This window comes from Melanostigma gelatinosum (genome assembly GCF_949748355.1).
Source record: "Melanostigma gelatinosum genome assembly, chromosome: 1".
Classification (NCBI taxonomy): domain Eukaryota; kingdom Metazoa; phylum Chordata; class Actinopteri; order Perciformes; family Zoarcidae; genus Melanostigma; species Melanostigma gelatinosum.
This window is the reverse complement of record NC_136634.1, coordinates 17,261,800-17,281,821: the sequence shown is the minus strand read 5'-3', so window position 1 is coordinate 17,281,821 and position 20,022 is coordinate 17,261,800. Positions and strand designations below refer to the sequence as shown.

Genomic DNA, 20,022 nt, shown 5'->3' with positions numbered 1-20,022 from the left:
AACACTATCACACTGGATTAGTATTCAGGGTGGACTTAACAGAAATATAGCATCGACTGTCCTGTGCAATGGTTGGGAGTACTCGACATTCTCTGGTAAAAGCTTTGGATGGGACATCTTGGCAGGAAATTTGGAATAATGACAATGAGGGTAGAAATTACAACAAAATTCAGACATCAGTCAGAGTGAGAAGTGATGGAAGTAAAAGTAGAAAAGAAGATGTTACTTTCAGATTAAGGTTCGGACATACAGGACTCAATGACACGTTATACACATCATGAAAAAGACAGAGTGGGATAAATGTGAGATATGCAACTGTAAAGAAACTGTTGAACATGTGCTGATAGAGTGGAGGAAGTTCAGGGTGGAAAGAGAAAGACTGAAGAACAGAGTGGTAGATACAGGAAGGGAGTGGAGCATCAAAGGACTGTTAGAGACAGGGGACAAACAAGTTCAGTTTAAAAGGGCTTTATTTAATATGTGAATGGAACGGGTTTAATATCCAGAATATAACTTCAATATGAAGTTTATTTCTAATTTTTTCATTTTATTTATAAATAGCATTGTGTTTAAATGATAACTATCATAAAGTCATGATGTTACACACTCCGGTCCAGTAGGTGGCGCCTTAAACATTGGTTTGTAGTCCGCCATTAAACTGAAAGAAGAAGAAGGAGACGGAAGAAGAAGGACGAAGAAGAAGAAGAAAGAGGAGAGGAAGAAGAAGAGGACTCATCTCCTGGTAGTCTATAAAGCTATTGAAGTTAGCTTAGCATGCTACCTGGAAACAGACGGACGGGGACGGAAGTGACCAACACAGCGCTAGTCAGAGCTTAATGAGAGTAAACCGTGTTTTTAACGGAGTTCGTCTGGAGGAAAGCTTTCTGTGTTTTAGTGAAAATGTCTAAACTAGAAATGCTGAGATCTTTACTCAACCAGCGACTAACTGCGGCTGGTGAAGAGATATTTGGTCTGTTTGAAAGAACGATAGCAGAGTACGAGGAGGAACTCGCTCGTTCAAAAGAGGAGAATAAGCGACAACGGGAACTTCTGGACGCTGTTTTCAACCCGGAAGTCCGGATACAAAGAGCACGTGGGTTCACTTTATTTCTTCTCAGTTCTCAAACACTGTTCATGCTCCGGCTGATAACTTCTAATGTAGTTTGGAGTGAGACTCTGTTGCAATTCGTCGTTTTCGTCTTCTCCTGATTTAATACCTGCAAACGTGTCGCTTTTCTGCGAAATAAGCCGTTTTGAATCAAAATATATCATCCACGTGAGTCGTCTAGATCCGTAGAGTTTTTATTTTTTTTGGGGGGGGGGGGTCTACTGGCCAGCCAGCGTTTCTCAGATTGGAGTGAGACGAGGAGAAAATGTGATGTCGTGATCTTCGCAATAAAACATATTTGATGCGACGTGTCGCGTCTTGGCCAATCAGCGTTAAAATGTCTACACAGTCTTCATTTCCCTCCGTTGAAGTTCCGTTACCGTTCAGACTTGCTGTGTTACGTTAACGTCCACTGCATGCGGAACTTTGTCAACGGATAACGCTCATCATTATCAAGATTTAGGAGGAAAAAGCGTAACGTGACGAAACATGAAGCCTCCTCCGTGTTCTGGTTCAGTCCACGCGGTCACTCATTAACATTCAAGTTAATTCACTTTTTTTAAACTCAAAGTAGAATGAGGCGATTTCGTGGAGATAATAACTTGAAACATGAGGCCCAGATACTGATGAGATGATGTCAAAGAGCTTCGTGTGTGCGTGTGCGTGCGTGTGTGTGTGTGTGTGTGTAGCGCAGCTTGACGCTGGGATGTGAGTGGAGCTGGGCCTGGATTAAGGTGGAGGTCTAAACAGACTTGAAGAGAGAGCAGTACAGCTTCCTAAATTAGGAAATTAAATTCCTTTTGATTTAAACTTCAACCAGCTGATTCACCCTGCTTAATGATGGAAGAAAGAGAGCAGGGCCTCTTCTCCTCTGCATGCTTCTTCTCCTCTGGAACAAGGAGGGGGGCTTTTTCCTTTACCTTTTGTTTGAGAAATTTTGAACATAACAGTATTATGTGTGTGTGCTCTTATAACTTATAACTAGTTGAATCGGGTTAGTCGGTGGGATGTTGTGTAGCAACCTGCAGGAACAGCACCTTCCCCATCCCTGAGACTCCAGGACTCCCACACACAATGTGGCCCAACCCTGGCTTGTGTGTGGGAGAAGATGATGCGTCCTTGTGCTGGACAAGTTCAAATAAAGTGTAAAGATACAGGGCTCACAAAACACTGAGAGGAGAGATGCATATACGGAGCCCTGACTTTGTCTGTTGCTCGGGATACTTAATCAATTCTTGTGTTTTGTGAAACCATAGATCTTTCACCTCTTATGAGTTTGCATGTATGCTGATTTGTTCTCTCAGGTTCTAGATGACAGGAAATATTTCAACTTAAAGTACAAGTGTGTTTTCTTTGATAACACCACATGGATTTGGCAGCTTAAAATGGTTCATATGTTCATGTGCACATAAGTTGATTACATTATTGTATTATCTGGTTCTAGTGATACTCTGGAAGTGTATGTCTCCTCAATTCTAGAATGTCTTTGTAACACCTCTGTGTGTGTGTGTGTTTACTGTTTTCCTGCAGACGTCCAGCAGCTGTTGTTGGTTAAAGAAGAGGTTCCCTCTGAGCAGCAGGAGTGGAGCTCCAGTCTGGACCAGGAGGACCCAGAGCCCTCACACATTAAAGAAGAACAGGAGGACCCAGAGCCCCCACACATTAAAGAAGAACAGGAGGAACTCTGCATCAGTCAGGAAGGAGAGCAGCTTCAAGGTCTGGAGGAGGCTGATGTCAAGTTCTCATTCACTCCTGTGAAGAGTGAAGATGAAGAAGAGGAAGCTCAGTCCTCACAGCTTCATCAAAGACAAACTGAACAGATGGGAACAGAAGCTGATGGAGAGGACTGTGGAGGACCAGAACCAGACAGGAACTTGGATCCAGATAGATATCCAGAACCAGATACTGATGAGAAGACTGGAGACTCTTCTGACACTGATGAGGGTGGTGAATGCAAGAAGACCAGAGAACCTCAGTCAGGTTTAAACTATGTGAGACCTGATGAAGTCCGTGTCAGTGATTCAAGATGTAGCGCTGGTGAGAAACGTTTTAGATGCTCTGAGTGTGAGAAAACATTTGGCAAGAGACAACATCTGAAGATACACATGATAACCCACACAGGAGAAAAACCTTTCAGCTGCTCAGTCTGTAAGAAATCATTTAACCAGCGTTCACATTTACAGAGCCACATGAGAACCCACACAGGAGAAAAACCTTTCAGCTGCTCAGTCTGTAAGAAATCTTTTAACGTTCGTTCAAATTTACAGAGCCACATGAGAACCCACACAGGAGAAAAACCTTTTAGCTGCTCAGTCTGTAAGAAATCTTTTAACGTTCGTTCAACTTTACAGAGCCACATGAGAACCCACACAGGAGAAAAACCTTTCAGCTGCTCAGTCTGTAAGAAATCTTTTAACGTTCGTTCAACTTTACAGAGCCACATGAGAACCCACACAGGAGAAAAACCTTTCAGCTGCTCAGTCTGTAAGAAATCTTTTAACAATCGTTCACATTTACAGAGACACATGAGAACCCACACAGGAGAAAAACCTTTCAGCTGCTCAGTTTGCTGTAATAGATTTGTGCGCAACAGATATCTAAAGGTCCACATGAAAACACACACAGGAAACAATCCCCTTTAGCTGTTCTGGTTGCAGTAAAGTTTCCGTTTGTGATAAAAGCTTTCAGCACGAGTCACCTCTGAATTTACACATGATTAACCGCGGTTCAACTCCACTGATTTCAATTCAAAAAGTTATTCACTGAATGAGCGCCAACTGTACAGTTTGAAATAGTTTTGATGATTATATTGATGATTGATTTGATGGTAATGTAAGTTTAAGACGATGGTTTTACCTGCATCTGTGCACAGTATATTGTATTCAAATGATTTCATCAATAAAAAGAAAAAGGTTTGTGTATTTCACTGGTTCATAGTTGTACATAGCACACTTTGTTCCTCAGGATTAAATCCATCAGTGACTGGAGTGTGACTCAATAGTTCTTTATCTTACTTGGCAGTTTTCACTCTTTGCTGCTGCCATTACTGGTATACAATTGTCATCTTGTCTGACACAAACTCATAAAAAGGTCCTTAGAAAAAGCAATCTACACATTCTTTGGAGTCACAAACCAACAACATCCTGATCTCGATCTATAGCTCCTTCCAGTTGATTAACAGGCCGACACATTCCTGAATGTGTTCACAACTTGTCGATACTTTTTTAGATTGCCGGTGGCTTTTCTTGATTGTACCGTCATCTTATCCTCATCATTGTGCTCCCCAGGCCTCTTGTTCATGTGTATGAGCACTTTTACCAGCTCAACTTTAGGTAACCATGAAACAGGCCCCACCTTTGACTTCATCACACAGCTCCAACACAATATATCAGGATTGGTGCGGCAGCAAAGGGGTTGGACCTGATCACACCCGGCCCTCATACATTGTGTTACATAATTCTGTTTGGAAAATACTAAAAATAGTGCGGAATGAAAAATCCATAGAGATTAAAACAATAAATAAAATGTCAGTGAATCAAAAGACATCAAGCTAAGTGATGCAGATCAATCAAAGAAAAACACACTTTGTTACGAGGGAAAAGTCAATAGCTCAATCATAGTTTTATTTTATGTCACTCTCACACGGAGCCATCTAAAAGATACATGTTACAGGGAGGAACGGAGACAGAGCTCCAGTATTTATCCCACTATGACTACGTCCTCAGTGAACTCATATAAGGGAACCTCCAGGTTTAGAGGAGCAGGTCCCTTTCTTATCCTTCCTGAAGCATCGTAGTGGGAGCCATGGCACGGACAGTCGTAGCCTCCGAAGTCTCCGGCGTTGGCGATGGGCACACAACCCAGATGGGTGCACACACCGAGGACGATGACCCAGCGGGGGTTAATCACTGTCCTTGTCATGCTGGGGGTCACGGAGCTCCGCCAGATTCACACCCTCCTCTGCTGCGATTTCCTTCTCTGTGCGGTGACGGACAAACGGGCTTTCCTCTCCACTTGAAGGTCATGTTTTTGCCTTCAGGGATGTCAGCGAGCTTGATCTCAATCTGCGATAAGGCCAGGACATCTGCTGATGCGCTCATTGAGGAGACAAACTGGGTGACCACCGTCTTGGCGGCATACACACCAACCACAGCGGTCGCTCCAGTGACGAGGTAAGAGAAGGACCTTCTCGCCTCGCTGCTCTCCTGGGAGGACTTGTTGGGGTCCGTAACCTCGGGGCGACGGTTGTCTGTAAAGTCAGGAATCTTGATATCTGTGTGGGCAAGGCGGATCCCCCCAGGAGCTGGAGAAGAAACACAAGATACAGTTTTTAAAAGGCACGAGCAGTTAATGGGCAAACTAAAATATTTGGTATCTTACAAAAACAACATTTAAAGTAATGCTTCCCTGTCAGTGTCCTCCTACTTTAGGCTCAATTACTAGTAGATATAATAATGACTAGATGAATTGATCATGATTTGAATGATAAGGACATTTATAAAGAAACATTTGGGATTAAATGTACACTGATTAATATATTGTATCCCTAAGCATTAGTCGTTATAGAAATGAAACCAGAGTGACTTTTTTTTTTTTTATTGTCTCATCAATCGTGATTGCTTCCCCCAAGTACAATACAGCACATCAGATCTGATCAGGTCTAGATCTACAAATCATGATACTGTCAGTATAGCTGATACTAACAATTGCTTATTTCAGTCCAACCTGGAGATATTCAGGTTGCCATCACTGAAAACCAGCACATATTCACATCTGATGAGCTGGAACAGTGACATTTTTCTTTCTTTCTGTCGATCACGTGACAATGTTTCTATCAGTCGGTTAACCGACTAATAGAAAAAAATGTTAAATTGGAGGCAATAAAACCCGAACTGAATAATAATAACTATCTGTAGATGAGTTTTTTTTTACTTCTGCACAATAACCAGTAATATACGTATTATGTAACACAAGAAGACCTCTCACCTGTATTGGCGTGTGAAAGCTCAACACAAGTACAGTACAGGGTCACATGTCAAGATCGATGTCATCGCTGTAACTGGTGTAAAGTAACGTTTGTGTTTCTGAGCTGTTAAGTCTCCTTGGTCTATATTTATACACTTAAGACTTTTGAACCATATTGACCTTCTGTCAGGTTACAGATGTCAGTTACAACACAGCTATTTACAGCTGGTCAGAGCAAGTTATTAGTACTAGCGTTAGTCTGGAGACATGAACGGCAATAAAATAGAGAAGCATAAAATGTACACGCTGTTAAAATGAACATGTTAATTCATCAGTATGAAGTCAGTCTATTACGTTGCATCGTCACATCAGTACCACCGCAAACTCCGCCCGCAACGTTATAAAGCCACAAGTCGGCCTTACCAGCAGAAGGCACCAAGTCCTTGGCAGCAGAGGACCGCAGGCTTTTAAATGTCTGTTTTGTTGCCTGCAGGCAGTGGTGTATAAAGTACCCAAAAGCCATACTTGAGTAAAAGTAAAGATACCTTACTGGAAAATTACTCCAGTAAAACTAAAAGTCACCGATTAGAACACTACTTGAGTAAAAGTCTTAAAGTATCTGATATTTATTGTACTTAAGTATCAAAAGTAATTTTCTGACATTAAATGTACTTAAGTATTGAAAGTAAAAGTACAAGTAAATGCTGTTAATAAAAAAGCAAAGGGTCAGAATTTTGGTCAGTGGGCGAGCACGTGACTATCATCGTGACTATCATAACATTTAAATATATAACGGACAGAAATACCGTCGGTTTGTGTTCTCTCCGTCTCCTCGCCGTTGGCTTTAAAATGGATTTTTCGGGGGCGTGGCTATATTGATCCCTCACAAAACGCTGTATCGTTGGCCTCTCCCTCTGCTACTTTTCAAACGTTTACTCCAGAGACAAAGGACATGGTGTCACTTCCTGTCATTGATCATGTGATCTACCCTAACCCCCACAAGCCTTCTCTGACCGCATACTTGCTGCCCAGCAGTGCGGTGTTCTCAGGGGGGTTTAGGATAAACACTCAGCTCAAGGAGCTAACAAAGTAAGAGGAACAAAAACACTTGTATTAAAAAAGTAAATTATCCATACTGACCTTGGTGTCAAAGTCTCCCTCATCATCATCTTGCTCCTGAGACACAAAGACAAGATTTAAAGGAACCCCTGGTTAACAAAAAATATAGCAGGACTGCTGCTATTATTATTATTATTATGATTATTATATACTGTGTAAACAGTGATGCCCAGCTGTCTGGCACAGCCGATCAAACTCAGTGTCTTTACTAACCTCTTCGTCTCCCTCCTCCAGCTCCTCTTCAAACTGCATGAAGAACACAGACGAGGTTAAACAGTGATGACCAGTTTAGCTTATATGTCCTCAAAACATCCCATGTTGTGGCTTTTTCAGTGCTCAAGAGCAACGTCGGCGTGTTAGAGGAAAAACACTCACGCTCTCGTCATCTTCCAGGGCCTCTCCGGTGAAATACAGCACTGCTCTGGGAACTATTCTCTCACGGAATAAATGCCCAATCTCAAAGTCTGTGGCTAGGGTGAACTCAGAGTCCTCGTCCTATAACATGAACACATAAAGACCTGTTCAACACTGCTACAAATCCCATGGATTTATGGGAACAGAAGAAGACATAAAATGGGGTGCTAAAAGCGCTATATAAATAAAATGTATAATTATTATTATTATTATTGTGCTAGCAGCAACTGGCCAAGCCAGTTAGCCGTGAATGCTATTCAGAGCTATGAGCAGAGAAGATCAGCTTTTTCTGAAGTCTGCCAGTGGATCCGAACAGCGCAGAACAGTGTGAAAGAATCCATCATCACCAACTGGTTCTGAAAGGCTGGGATACTATGAGATTAAGGGGACAGCGCAAGGAGGAGGACAACGCAAACTCAAGGGCGGATTTGCCCCGGTTCATGATGTGGTGTGTTCAACGACCCAAATGCAGACTCGTTTTTTATTCCTCTCACTCAAAAACACGCACACAAAAAAACTCTTGAACAAGTTTTGTAGAACAAGTTTTGTAGAACTGTAAAAAAAACAACAAATAAAAACGAGTCTGCATTTGGGTCCTTGAACACACCACATATATGATGTAAAACGTTCCAGTGAGTGCAACTTCCTGGACACAACCCAACATCTGCCAGCATACTGGCTGCCTACACGCAGCAGAGGAACTGCTGAATCTGACACAGTTTTGGAGTCTGCCGCCACCTGCTGTTGAATTCAGTGACCGTTGGTAAAACCACATGACATGCACGCCAACTTGTTGCCACAGCGTCTGCAGATGAACTCAGCCATGTTGACTGTCAAGCAATTATCTCTGTGTGTGTTTCAGTGATTCGGGGTTTGCTTAAGGAGTTTATTTAGAGAGTTACCGCTATGAGAGACGAGTTTAAGTTTGACTAAAAGCTTTGAATATTAAATTTAGAGCCCAAAGAAATTCTGTACATTTTGTGTGCATCTATTTCTGTGTGTTCTCACCTTTGACCGGGTTAAAGAAGTTGAAGAAAGAGTCGTTGGGGACCTGTTTGGTAACCGTGCGGACAGTGCCACGACCTTTATGCTTCTGCTTCTTCTTAATAGTTTTCACTGTCACATCCTTCCCCTTGTGCCAGTCTATCTGACAGCTAGAAAGAGAGAGAAAGAGAGATGTACAAAACAGTGAGAGGCGGCAGAAAGCAAAGACCCAAAAAAGGTAAAAGTTGGTAGAAGTGCCAAGAGGAGGCTGATATGTGGGATGCCAAGTCAAGAGATGAATATAGAAAGAGTGAAAATAAATGTCTTACGCAGCACACCATCTCTACTTTATCCTAAACCTCAACATCATTTGCGTAGCCAGTTCAACCATCATGACCGTGTTTCTCTCACCCTTCACAGTCAATGATCTCTGGCCCCTCGAATGAGAACGGCTCCGCGTCATCGGGTTCTGACTTCATCCTGTAGACTTTAGTGAGGACTGCATTGTTGAAGTAACCATTGGACTCAAAGTGGAACTCTAATGTGAAACTCTGAGGGGGAGACCAAGATAGACAATTTTAACTCTCTCGAGTTTATCAACTTGGAATGATATCAAGTTGTTGTTATAACATTATGAAACTGACCATTGGGTGTCCTGGCTCAGAAAACTTGACTTGAATATCTTTCAGGTGCTTTAGGATGGGCTCGTCGTGTTCCTGGTGGAAGATAAACAATCAGATCAGAGACGAATGAAACGCATTCAGAACAGTGACATGTGTATCAATCATTTAAACCAGTGATTCTTAACCATAGGGTTAATGATTGGGCCGCGAGCGCCACCTAGAGGGCCGCGAAAAACGTTCAGTTTTGCACCTGTGGGCCGCGAGGGCCGCGGGACTGCATAGGTTATCAATTGAAGACACCAGAGATATCACTGTTATCCATGAGACACTCAGTTACGATACAGCTTCCCACCACCAGGTGGCGGTAATGCGTCAGTCAGTTGTTTAACAAGCTGCACTAAGCAGAAGAAGACACTCAGCTAGCCGCTAGCCTGTAGCGAAAGTTATGGATAAGTTATTAAAAAGAAAAAATGAAGACGACAGTAGTGCCATACCCCCCAAAAGTCTAAATGTGTGCGCAAGTACAACCCTGACTTTCTTAAGTTTCTTAAGCTTTGTGAACGGAGGCAACGAGGCAGAGCCGAGTGCTCAGTGTGTGGAATGTGGGCTAATGCTATCAAACGAAGCACTGGAGCCTTCAAAAATAAAGCGACACGTAGCGACGAAACATCCAACGCTCGTGGGAAAGTCTGTTGGGCTTCTTGTTGTGTATGCAGGTTTACATACACATGATAATAAATGTCTTTGTGATCATCACATTGTATCATCTCATTTATTTAACAAGGGTTTTGCCTGTTCAACACCGGCGTCCTCCATCCCCTCCCCTTCCGTTCCTACGGCTTGTTTGCGCAAATACGTCACAAAACATGTCCGTGTTTGGTATCCCAGCATGCCCAAAATCCTCATCTTTGCAAAGAAATCATCGATTTTCTTTCATTTCTTATGGTTTCTCCACAAAAGGAGCCCACACACACTGTCCAAAGTCGCCATAACCGCTGCAAGTCGTATCTTGCAGCATTTCGACGGAAAAAGACACATTACAGACCCGACAACGTGCTAGCGGATGTTACCATGGAGCTACTGCCTTCAGAAAACGCTAGTACTTATAGTACAAACTTTATCCTCCTCTTCCATAAGCCGTCAACCAACGTTTGCGTAACTGAGCTATTCTCATTCTCGTTCGTGCGCTCGGTCGCAGCCATTAAGCACAGCAAGTCCGCTACTCACACACCATGTCTTCGACCATATATACATCGTTTTTGCAATTTGTAAAGGCTAAAAATAAAAGGAAAATAATATAATATCACAATATAAAGGGAGAAACACCTTTAGTGTGTCAGAATATCATGTGGTTACCATGTGTCCATTTGGGTCTCCAAATGTCCTTTTAGAGCTCCGCCTGGATCTCTTCATGGAAGAAACTCTGTAGAATGGTCATACTTTGTCCAATCTTCTTCAAATTTGAGGCAGTTGTTCACTGATAGTGTAGTTGCAGCCCTATACTGTCCTTTACCTGTACAGATACAGCCACCGGCAGTTATTTATACTGAAAGATACTTTTTTATTTTATGCGGACAAAAATCTTAAATTTGTACTGACTCCAAAGGCCCACTGCTCTGTTTCTGTATGACCTACAGGTTGTCTGACACTTTTGATGCATATAGTCAGAGTGGGCCCCGGGACACTTTGTACTTGAAAAGTTGGGCCCGAGGTCAAAAAGGTTAAGAACCCCTGCTCTAAGACACTGACCGCTCCACTTTCTGTCCGTTATTTGGTGCCGAGCAGGCAGCGCTCAGTGGATTTGTATTGGTGTGTCAGCTCAAAACAGCTGCTTGTTGACGAGAGTGGGGACACCGAACCAAACCCTAAATGTGTCCTAAACCAAAACAATGAGCTTAAAGAGGCTTAAACGTTCTGCAGAGCTGCAAAGTAAAGTGATGAATCTTTGTATCCGCCTCTCTGGAGGATTAATTCTCACAATGAGGAACAAACATCTGTAGTCCTCTCATTCAATATAAATATAAAAGAAACATTCCTACACTACAATTTCTCTGTCAAATAACAGTAAAGTGCTGGCAGCAGAGACGCCAGCAATGTACTGTAATTCTACAGTATTCATACCGTGAAATGACTTAACAGCATATTACTGTAAAATTATAATGCAGTGTATTTCTGTATTTTTTTCAATTTCTGTATTTTTTTCTGTATTTTTTACGTCATTTTGAGACATAAATAACCTTATTATGAAATGACCACATGGTCAAGTATATTTTTGTATACTGCTGTGACTTCAATAAATGAAAAGTACTGAGTGTTTTCTCTTTTTTTGTTCAGAACTTAAAAGCAAAATGAATACAACAGTCTCAAGTGAACTTATAGAAAGGAAAAAGTATATGGTCCTGGCCAAGGGGACAGCAGAACGTAATATAAATCAAAAACAGCTGATAAATGCATTTTACAGGACAGGTGGCAACATTAAGGCCCATCATGATGATTTAGTCTGAATCTACTGCATGTTGATCATATGGCCGACATAACCTCACTGATAATTATATCATTGTTTATAGTAACTGAGGTTAGCTTTAGTTTAGAGCAGTGGTCCCCAACCACCGGTACCGGGCCGCACAGGAAGAATAAATATTATATTATTTCCGTTTTATTGATTATCAGAGTCTGAAGGAAGTTTTATTTTGAAAAATGACCGGATTCTCTCGCAATTTCATCCGCCTGTGCCTCTTGACATGTCAAGACGCTTTGTCTCGGTCACAACTCTGCTGGTGTTTTGGATTAAAATCGAGGCTGAATATCCTGAGATCGCCACTAAAGCACTGAAAACCCAGCTTCCATTTCCAACATCCTCTTTGTGAAGCGGGATGTTCTGCAGTGACAGCAATCAAAACAAAATGGCGGAGTAGAGTGGACATCAAGAACAGACTTCGGGTGTCATTGTCTCCCATTACCCCCAGATGGGGTAATGGGAGACTAATGGGAGGGCTGCCACCGATTCAGCAATGTTAAAAGGATCATTTGTGGAGTTACTTGCAACAGCTTAAACTTTTGTTGTGACTTGTTGCATGTATGATTTTAAATATCTGCAAAGCAACAGACAAAATAATTTTTTTTAATATACAGTGTTGTATCATTACTGCTAATGGGTCATAATGTGTGGAGTTTTGTGAAAACTGCCATGGAAAACATGCTGAACACTGGACTAGCAAATAGTGAATTCATAGAATAGAACAGAATAGAATAGAATGCTGGATGGAACTGGAACACAGCTGAGTTCTGGGATTAGAATGTTGAGGTGTCATCTTGTGGATGAAGCCCAGTGCTCCACAGAGGACAGCTGGACAGCTCTGAGGGAAGCCACAGGCAAAACCACTCCTCAAAATTTCTTGTAAAGTATTTTATTTTATTTTATATGACTGGTCAGACTCCCTGTTGAGGTGAAGGTCTGTCATCTGGCAAATTGGCAGATGAACTTGCAAGCTTTTCAACCTCACTTCAGGCTTCCGGTGTGTCCGATGTCGGCTGCTGGGGTCAGATACCCTCACCAAACTCCTGTCGTGTAAACCAGGAGCATATCTGACCTGTAACTTTGGATTCAGAATAGACTTTGACTGCTACCACTTTTCATAATTTGGCTCACGATGTTTGGTGCCACTATTATAATTGAAGGATTACCAAATCCCTCCTTGAATATCAAATTGTTAGCATTGATTATTTACTGAGAGTAAAGTACAGTAAAACTTAGAGAGCTTTGCTTAGAGGAGGGATATTTTGAAATATAGTATGTATAATCATACAGTTGTAAAATAATGAACTAACTGTGTAAAATGTTGGCATTTACTCTAACCTCCTACATTAGGACAGTGTTTTCATGCTGTCATTCACTCACTCTCTGTGCTTTCTCTCCTCACAAGTTTCTATGGATCATTGTTATATCTGGACACTGGTCTTGCCTCTAACGTAGTTGTGACACATGCAAGAGTAACTTCCCTGGTTGCCCTGATCGTGACAGTGAGCGTGTACTGTCGGGGAGAGGCAGTCACGTATCTCCTGAGTGAGAGTCCTGAACGGTGACATGTCGCTGTGTTGGGCTGCTGTTTCAGTAGTATCAAACAAGGGGATGGCCAGTCTTCAAATCATGTGCCAACATGCGTTTGGGTACTTCCGGTGTCCGATGTACAATGATGGGGTAATATACTCTCACCAAACTCCTGTCGTGTGAACCAGCAGCATATCTGACCTGTAGCATTGGATTCAGAATAGACTTTGTCCGTCAGCACTTTTCGTAATTTGGCTTAGTATGTTTGGTGCCACTATAATAATTTAAGGATTACCAAATCCCTCCTTGAATATCAAATTGTTAGCATTGATTATTTACTGAGGGTCAAGTACAGTAAAACGTATAGAGCTTTGCTCAGAGGAGTGATATTTTGAAATAATTAATTTACAACTGTATGACTATAAATACTATAACTACCGGTATGTAAAGTTTGAGGATTTACTCTGACTTCCTACATTAGGACAGTCTTTGTATGCTCTTATTCACTCCCTCATCTCTCTGACTCTCGCTCTCTGGCTCCTACTCTATCAGCTGACAGTGGGCGATTTCGCCACGGCCTCCCTCAGCCAATCATATATTTCCTGTCAAACTTTAAAGACCTGTTCTCTTCTGTGCAGTCAGCTGTCATTTCAGTACGAACCGATGTGACCCTCCTCCCCATTCATCATTACATCTGGTGTTCAAGGTTTCTTCCACTGAGGGCAGTCCCACTCCACATGCCATCATCTATCTTCAACCTGCCCCTACTGTCTTCAACAACTCTACCAGTGTCGACTCTCCAAAATTTTAACTTTACTTTGCACAATTTAATAAATGTATTTGTTCACTGTAAATTAAGTTTCTCCTGATTTAACAAGCTGTGTCTCCCTGTATAAGTGTGTCAATGATCTCCCGGTGGCTTCAGTTCTATTTGTTTTGTTTTTTGTGATGTATGTTATTTTATTTCAAACTAATTTGCAATCATAAGAAGCGTGGTCTTTGTTGGTGAAATGTTTCTCACATACAAACAATTACTTATCGTAAAAAATCTTCAAATATATAGTAGAGTAAAATGTTTTCGGTGGGTTTTCTAGAAACTACAGGTCTGATGAGGAAAGTGGGAACAGGTGTGTAGGTGGGAGGGGCTGTCATGTGACCAGGACTGGCAGGTCTGGGGAGTGAGCAGGGGCTGGAGAGAAGGACAGAGAGCCAGGACGGGCAAAACCACCAACCCACTAGAAAGTCTCTGACCTCCCTCGAACTTCTCAGACAGTTTAAGTCAGGGGTGCCGCCACGTCATTTTATGTGGCCCACGAATCCGCCAGAATTTATTTTCTTTTGATTTAAAAAAAATAAAATAAAAAGTTAGATTTGATAATAAAAATATCCCCATCGTCGAAATCATGAGATCGAAAGTCGAAGTTATGAGATAGAAAGGCATAATGATGAGCTACTTAAACACACAGTCACAGAAGCAGCTCTTTGGCTGCTTACTGTACACTTGCAAATATTATTGTGAGTATATTGATGACTACTTTAAACGTGGCTTTACAACACATGAAACACTTCACGTGGGATTGTGCAAACGCACCCTTGAAAGGATTTTAAGCTTTGAACAAAGTTATTATAATTACTTGTGTTTGCTATTTTCTTTAATAGTTTGATCTTTGATAGAGTAATCTGGGTTTCTTAACCCTAAATTAAAAGGATTTAAGTTATAATAACAGAAATGTGCTGAAATATAGTTTTACATTTATATAACTGCATGTACAATATTTTAACATTTGAATAAACAATCAAATGCAGAGACAGTTATTTACCAATCTGTTGGGAGTAGTTACATTTACACCGTCTTACATTTACAACCGGCCCTTTGAGGCCGACCGTGATGCTGATGTGGCCCGGAGTGAAGATGAGCTTGACACCCCTGCTCTAAGTGCATGTTTAATTTTTTCAAGACTTAAAAAAAACATCACATCCTTAAGCCAGGCATATATGGCTCTTTTCTTATTAAATGGCTCACTTCTCCCTTTGGTCGTATCTTGAATGCCCAAACTATTAGGCGTAGTTATCACTTATATTAACATAATCACAACCAAAAGAAAAATAATAATCACAAAACAGTTGATGTGCTTTACTGTAACGTCCAGTCGTAATAAATACTTCTCAGTCTCAACTATTATCCAAATAACTATGATAAAGCCACATTTTTTGCTGACAGTATAGCTTTCCCATCATGATCTGCTTCACTGAATATCTAACAACATACAGAGATATATATTCTAGATCATGTATCAACTGCTGACAAACCCCTTGAATGAATAAGAGCGGATGTTTACTTTTGCAGTGGTGGAATCTAACTAATTAATTAACTATATTTCAAAGCTTTAGTTATAGTTACTTTGCAAAGTTAGATTGTTGATAACAACATAAGGTAGGTTAGAATATATTATTACAGATAGTAAATATAGTAGCGGTGTATTAGATCTGGATTATTCTTCCACCCCTGGACTTCAGTAAGTTAAGTGACACAATGTCACACTTTTAATGGAATATCTAACGTGTGACTTATTATCTCCAACTAATGGCCTATAGTGCCAGTAAGCTGTTGTGCTGAAACATGTTGGGTAGGAGACTCTAGGTTCAGTGGGTTATGGAAGTCTGTAATTATTTTCTTCCTGATTTCAGTAGTTTCCCTCTTAGTATGTGGAATTAACCACAGACAGGAACCAGATCACATGCATGACTACATCAGGATTCGACATTTAGCCTCAGTAGCTAATCAAACCGATCTCAGACCACGTAGAGAGGCTTCTCTGACGACACTCACCTATGAAAATGTAACTCTCACTCTTATGTTCAAAGAAGGTACAACATCAACGGTCCAGTTCGACTTCTGTGAAGTAGTTTCCTGTCCCAAGTATGAACACACCTACGGGTGGATGACCAAAACCTTGTGCATCATAACTGACCAGTGTGGGCCCGCCACACATAAGTATGGGAAGCTGTTATCGTATTATAACTGTGATTGTGAAGATTGGGGATGGGCAACGATGAACACAGGGGGCGAGGGTTTAGGAAAAGACCCCAACCCAGGTCTTAAAGACCGACTGAAGATGTTAAATGCCCCAGCTTCTTATCTGATGTGTACAAAGGGGGTGGGTAGATGTAATCCTCTAAGACTTACCTTAACAGACCCAAAATAGACTGACTGAGGACTTTACGTAGTACAGGGAAAGGCAACTACTGATAGTCCTGCCCCACAAGGGCTCATTAGGATTATTGTTAAGCCTGTAAAAAAGACCAGGTTCGACATACGACTGACGCAGAGAATGAGGTAAGGGGTGGAAACTGGAATGGCAGATGGGAATTTATGGTGGGTACAATATACGGCTTCAAGTCAGTAGTACAGATTGTATTGTGTGTTTAGGATCTAGACCCCTAGCAACACCAGTTCCTTCAAGATTCAGACTCCTAAGTCCTGAATTTAGTTGTATTTTAACTCTGTTTACTGATGACACTTTGCCCCTCCATCACACTTGTCAGAGGCTACACTGGGATTACCCACCTGTAGAATATAATACCCCACCTCTGTTCAAGGTTACAGAGGGTCCATTTGATTGTATAGTCTCAGATACAGCTAAGGGGCCCAATGTAGGTAGTATTATTGCAAATTGTAGCCACAGTCACAATGCTAGCGACTATCTATATAACAGTGTGTTAAGACAGACAGCACCTAGAGCTGATTTATGGTGGTGGTGTGGAGGAAGAACCATATATCCAATCCTGCCTAAAGATTGGACAGGTAGATGTGCGTTGGTGCAACTTATATTGTCATTCTATATCTTGCCTGTCACTGATGCAACTTATAGAGAACTCATCTCTCCACGCCCACATGCTAACAGAAGATCCAAAAGAGATGCCGGTGGCCCGAAGGGAGCCTTTGATGACCAAGTGTACATAAGATGTCATAAGACTGCCAAGGGGGGTGTCTAATGACTTTCAAGCCAGAAATCAAATAGCAGCAGATTTAGAATCTGTTTTCTCTCAGAGGGTGATGATTAATAAAAATGTCGATTGGATCAACTACATTTACTATAACCAACAGCGTTTTGTAAACTTCACCAGTGACGCCATATCAGGACTGCATGCACAGCTGGCGAAGACTAGTTTTATGACCTTGCAGAACAGAATGGCATTAGATATGATTTAGCAGAGAAAAGTGGCGTGTGCCAGATGTTTGGGTCTGCGTGCTGTACTTTCATTCCAAATAACACAGCTCCTGATGGATCGGTGACCAGGGCTCTGGAGGGACTGACAGCACTCAGCCAAGAGCTAGCGGACAACTCTGGTGTCACGAATCCATTCACCGACTGGTTGGGAAGTATGTTTGGCCAGTGGAAACATACATTTTTGGCAATCGTAATTACTCTGTGTGCTGTCGTCGTAGGCCTCCTAGTTGTCTGTGGATGGGGGTTCCCTTGCATCCGTGGACTTCTACAGGGTTTTATTGCTTCACCGATGAGCCAGACACCAGTCCAGGCAACCAGTTATGTGACGAGGATGAGGACGAATTGGAGCTTCTGATGGCCACAGTCTAGATGAGGCCACCAGCGGTGCCATAGCAGAACTTCACAAGCGGTTCCTGACCATCCTCTCGGAGATCCTGAAGGACCTGATAAGGCCCAGATGGACTTCTAAAACATCTGTATCATGATCCTGCCAGCCCCAAGTCATGGAAGGCAGTGATTTTCAACGCACTCGATTTTGAAACGAACTGAACAGGAATACTTGAAATGATATCTGTATGCATGAATTGTTTGCCTCTGTTTAAATAGATAGGGAGCCTCTCCCTGGATTGAGTAGGGGGGAGGTCTCCAGGGACATTGAGTAACTAACTACATTTGAGTAACTAACTACATTTGAATAACTAACTACATTTGAGTAGCTAACTCACAGTGAACTGTGAGTTAGGGGGGAATTGTAAGAAATTTGAGCAAAAAACTGTAGTTAGTAGATATAATAAAAGTGTTTAATAATTCATAATTAATAATTCATAATTAGTCATAATCATAAGGGTTTTGGGAATGCATAATTAAGATAAACATAAAGTGATATAGGATTAAGTAGCTAAAAGTGCATAGGGGAATTTGGCCAATAGAAATTGAGATAGACGGAAGGGGAGGAGTCGTGAATTAATATGTGGGCGGGTTAGAAGTGTTTTTCTGCCTCTTTTAGCGTGTGGATCTGCAGGACGGCTGTGTCCTGGGACCAGAGGTAGTTTTTTCCAAAGTGGGTTAATATTGTAATATTTCATAGGAGTATGTACTCCAATGTGTAACTGTGATCGTGCTTGCATCAGTGGAATTAAATTCCTTATAACTGTAAATCAGTTTCGGTAACGTTTTTAGCGCCGTGTGTCTGAAAAGCTATCATTCCACGTGTGCTGGCCTCAACAGTTTCTTAGGATTAGTGTCCATATACCAATTTGCACTGTGTACACTCAGCCTCACTTGCATGTGTGATTCCCCTGCATTCATTCTCAGTACGAGTTTGAAACACGTACTGCACAAAATACAACGTGCCTCTTATTCATTGACTGGTACCAGTTGCAGCCATGCTGCGCAACCGTGGTTGAATGGCCGATTGTCATTGAATTTGAACTTCCCCATGTCGTCGCGAGCTTGCAGACAGTGTATCTGCTCTGAGCATCCCGGCCCCTAACAAAATACCAGAGTTGTTGTTTCCGCTATCCTGATCTGATCTCTAATGAAAGAGACATTCGTCAATTATCTAAAAGAATTGTCTCAATTATTTCTGAAATTTTCAATTGCAATGTGAGAAAAAACTCCATCTTCCTATGTCTGAGCATTTTAAAGATTGTTTTCACCGATTAAGGCCACTTTTTAGATGAATGAATTCAACAGCTTTTAGGACTTTTTAAGGATCAGCAGACACGCTGATAGAAGTCTCATTGAGACCAAAGTCTTTCACAATTCAGCCATCACAGTTTGTTAGCCCGAGTGATTCTCATTAAAACCACATTTCCCACAATCCTGTTTCCTGTTGGACAATTTCAGGAGACTTTTGGTGACATTGATGAGATTAAGTGACCTGTGTGTGATTGTAAGGAAACCATTTTCCTTTAGTGGGAAACTGTGTGGAAAACTAGAAGAAGTAGGATTGGTCAAAGTGATCAGGCTTTTAAGAGAAACAAAATCAAATCTGTACTTACAGCTAGCTCCTCCTCTTCCTCTCTGTCACTGTGCCACACACACTCTTCATCTGTGGGTTCCACTGTTCCTGTGACAAAATCTCTTCTCTGTGACACACATTCATCACAGCAAAGTTAATCATTTTAGAGAGGCATTTGGGAATATTAGCATGAAATGCATATATACACACGCATTCATTCGATAAGGCTGAATTATTCATACATACATGCATACACACACAGATCGACACACACGTGCGCGCGCAGACAGGTGCAGCAGCATTACAGCTGACAGTCTTCAGTGCAACTAGGAATGGCTGAGTTCTTGTCACTAGCTCTGGAAATAGCCTTGACTGACAAAAGTACAGACGACTACTCGTTATAGCAGTTTTCAATTTAGCACCACGGATGCATCCTCACTGACATATCAGACCAGAGAGACACACTTAACCACCCACTAGTGCAGGGAATTCAAGTGATTATTAGATATTTGGTCTCTTAACAAATAACAGACATTGTAAGTTGTCTTTTTTCCACTAGCTTTTAC

At 41.6% G+C, this 20,022-nt stretch overlaps 1 pseudogene across 1 annotated transcript; it reads right to left on the bottom strand.

Moving 5' to 3' along the window:
* Positions 1 to 4,807: 4,807 nt before the first annotated feature.
* On the bottom strand, positions 4,808 to 18,933 carry LOC306784915 (annotated as a pseudogene). Its single transcript has 9 exons — positions 18,868 to 18,933; positions 9,235 to 9,306; positions 9,002 to 9,141; positions 8,607 to 8,760; positions 7,568 to 7,687; positions 7,406 to 7,438; positions 7,214 to 7,249; positions 6,880 to 6,943; positions 4,808 to 5,411 (listed from the first exon to the last, which is right to left on the bottom strand). The product of its transcript is annotated as an uncharacterized misc_RNA (transcript).
* Positions 18,934 to 20,022: the final 1,089 nt, after the last annotated feature.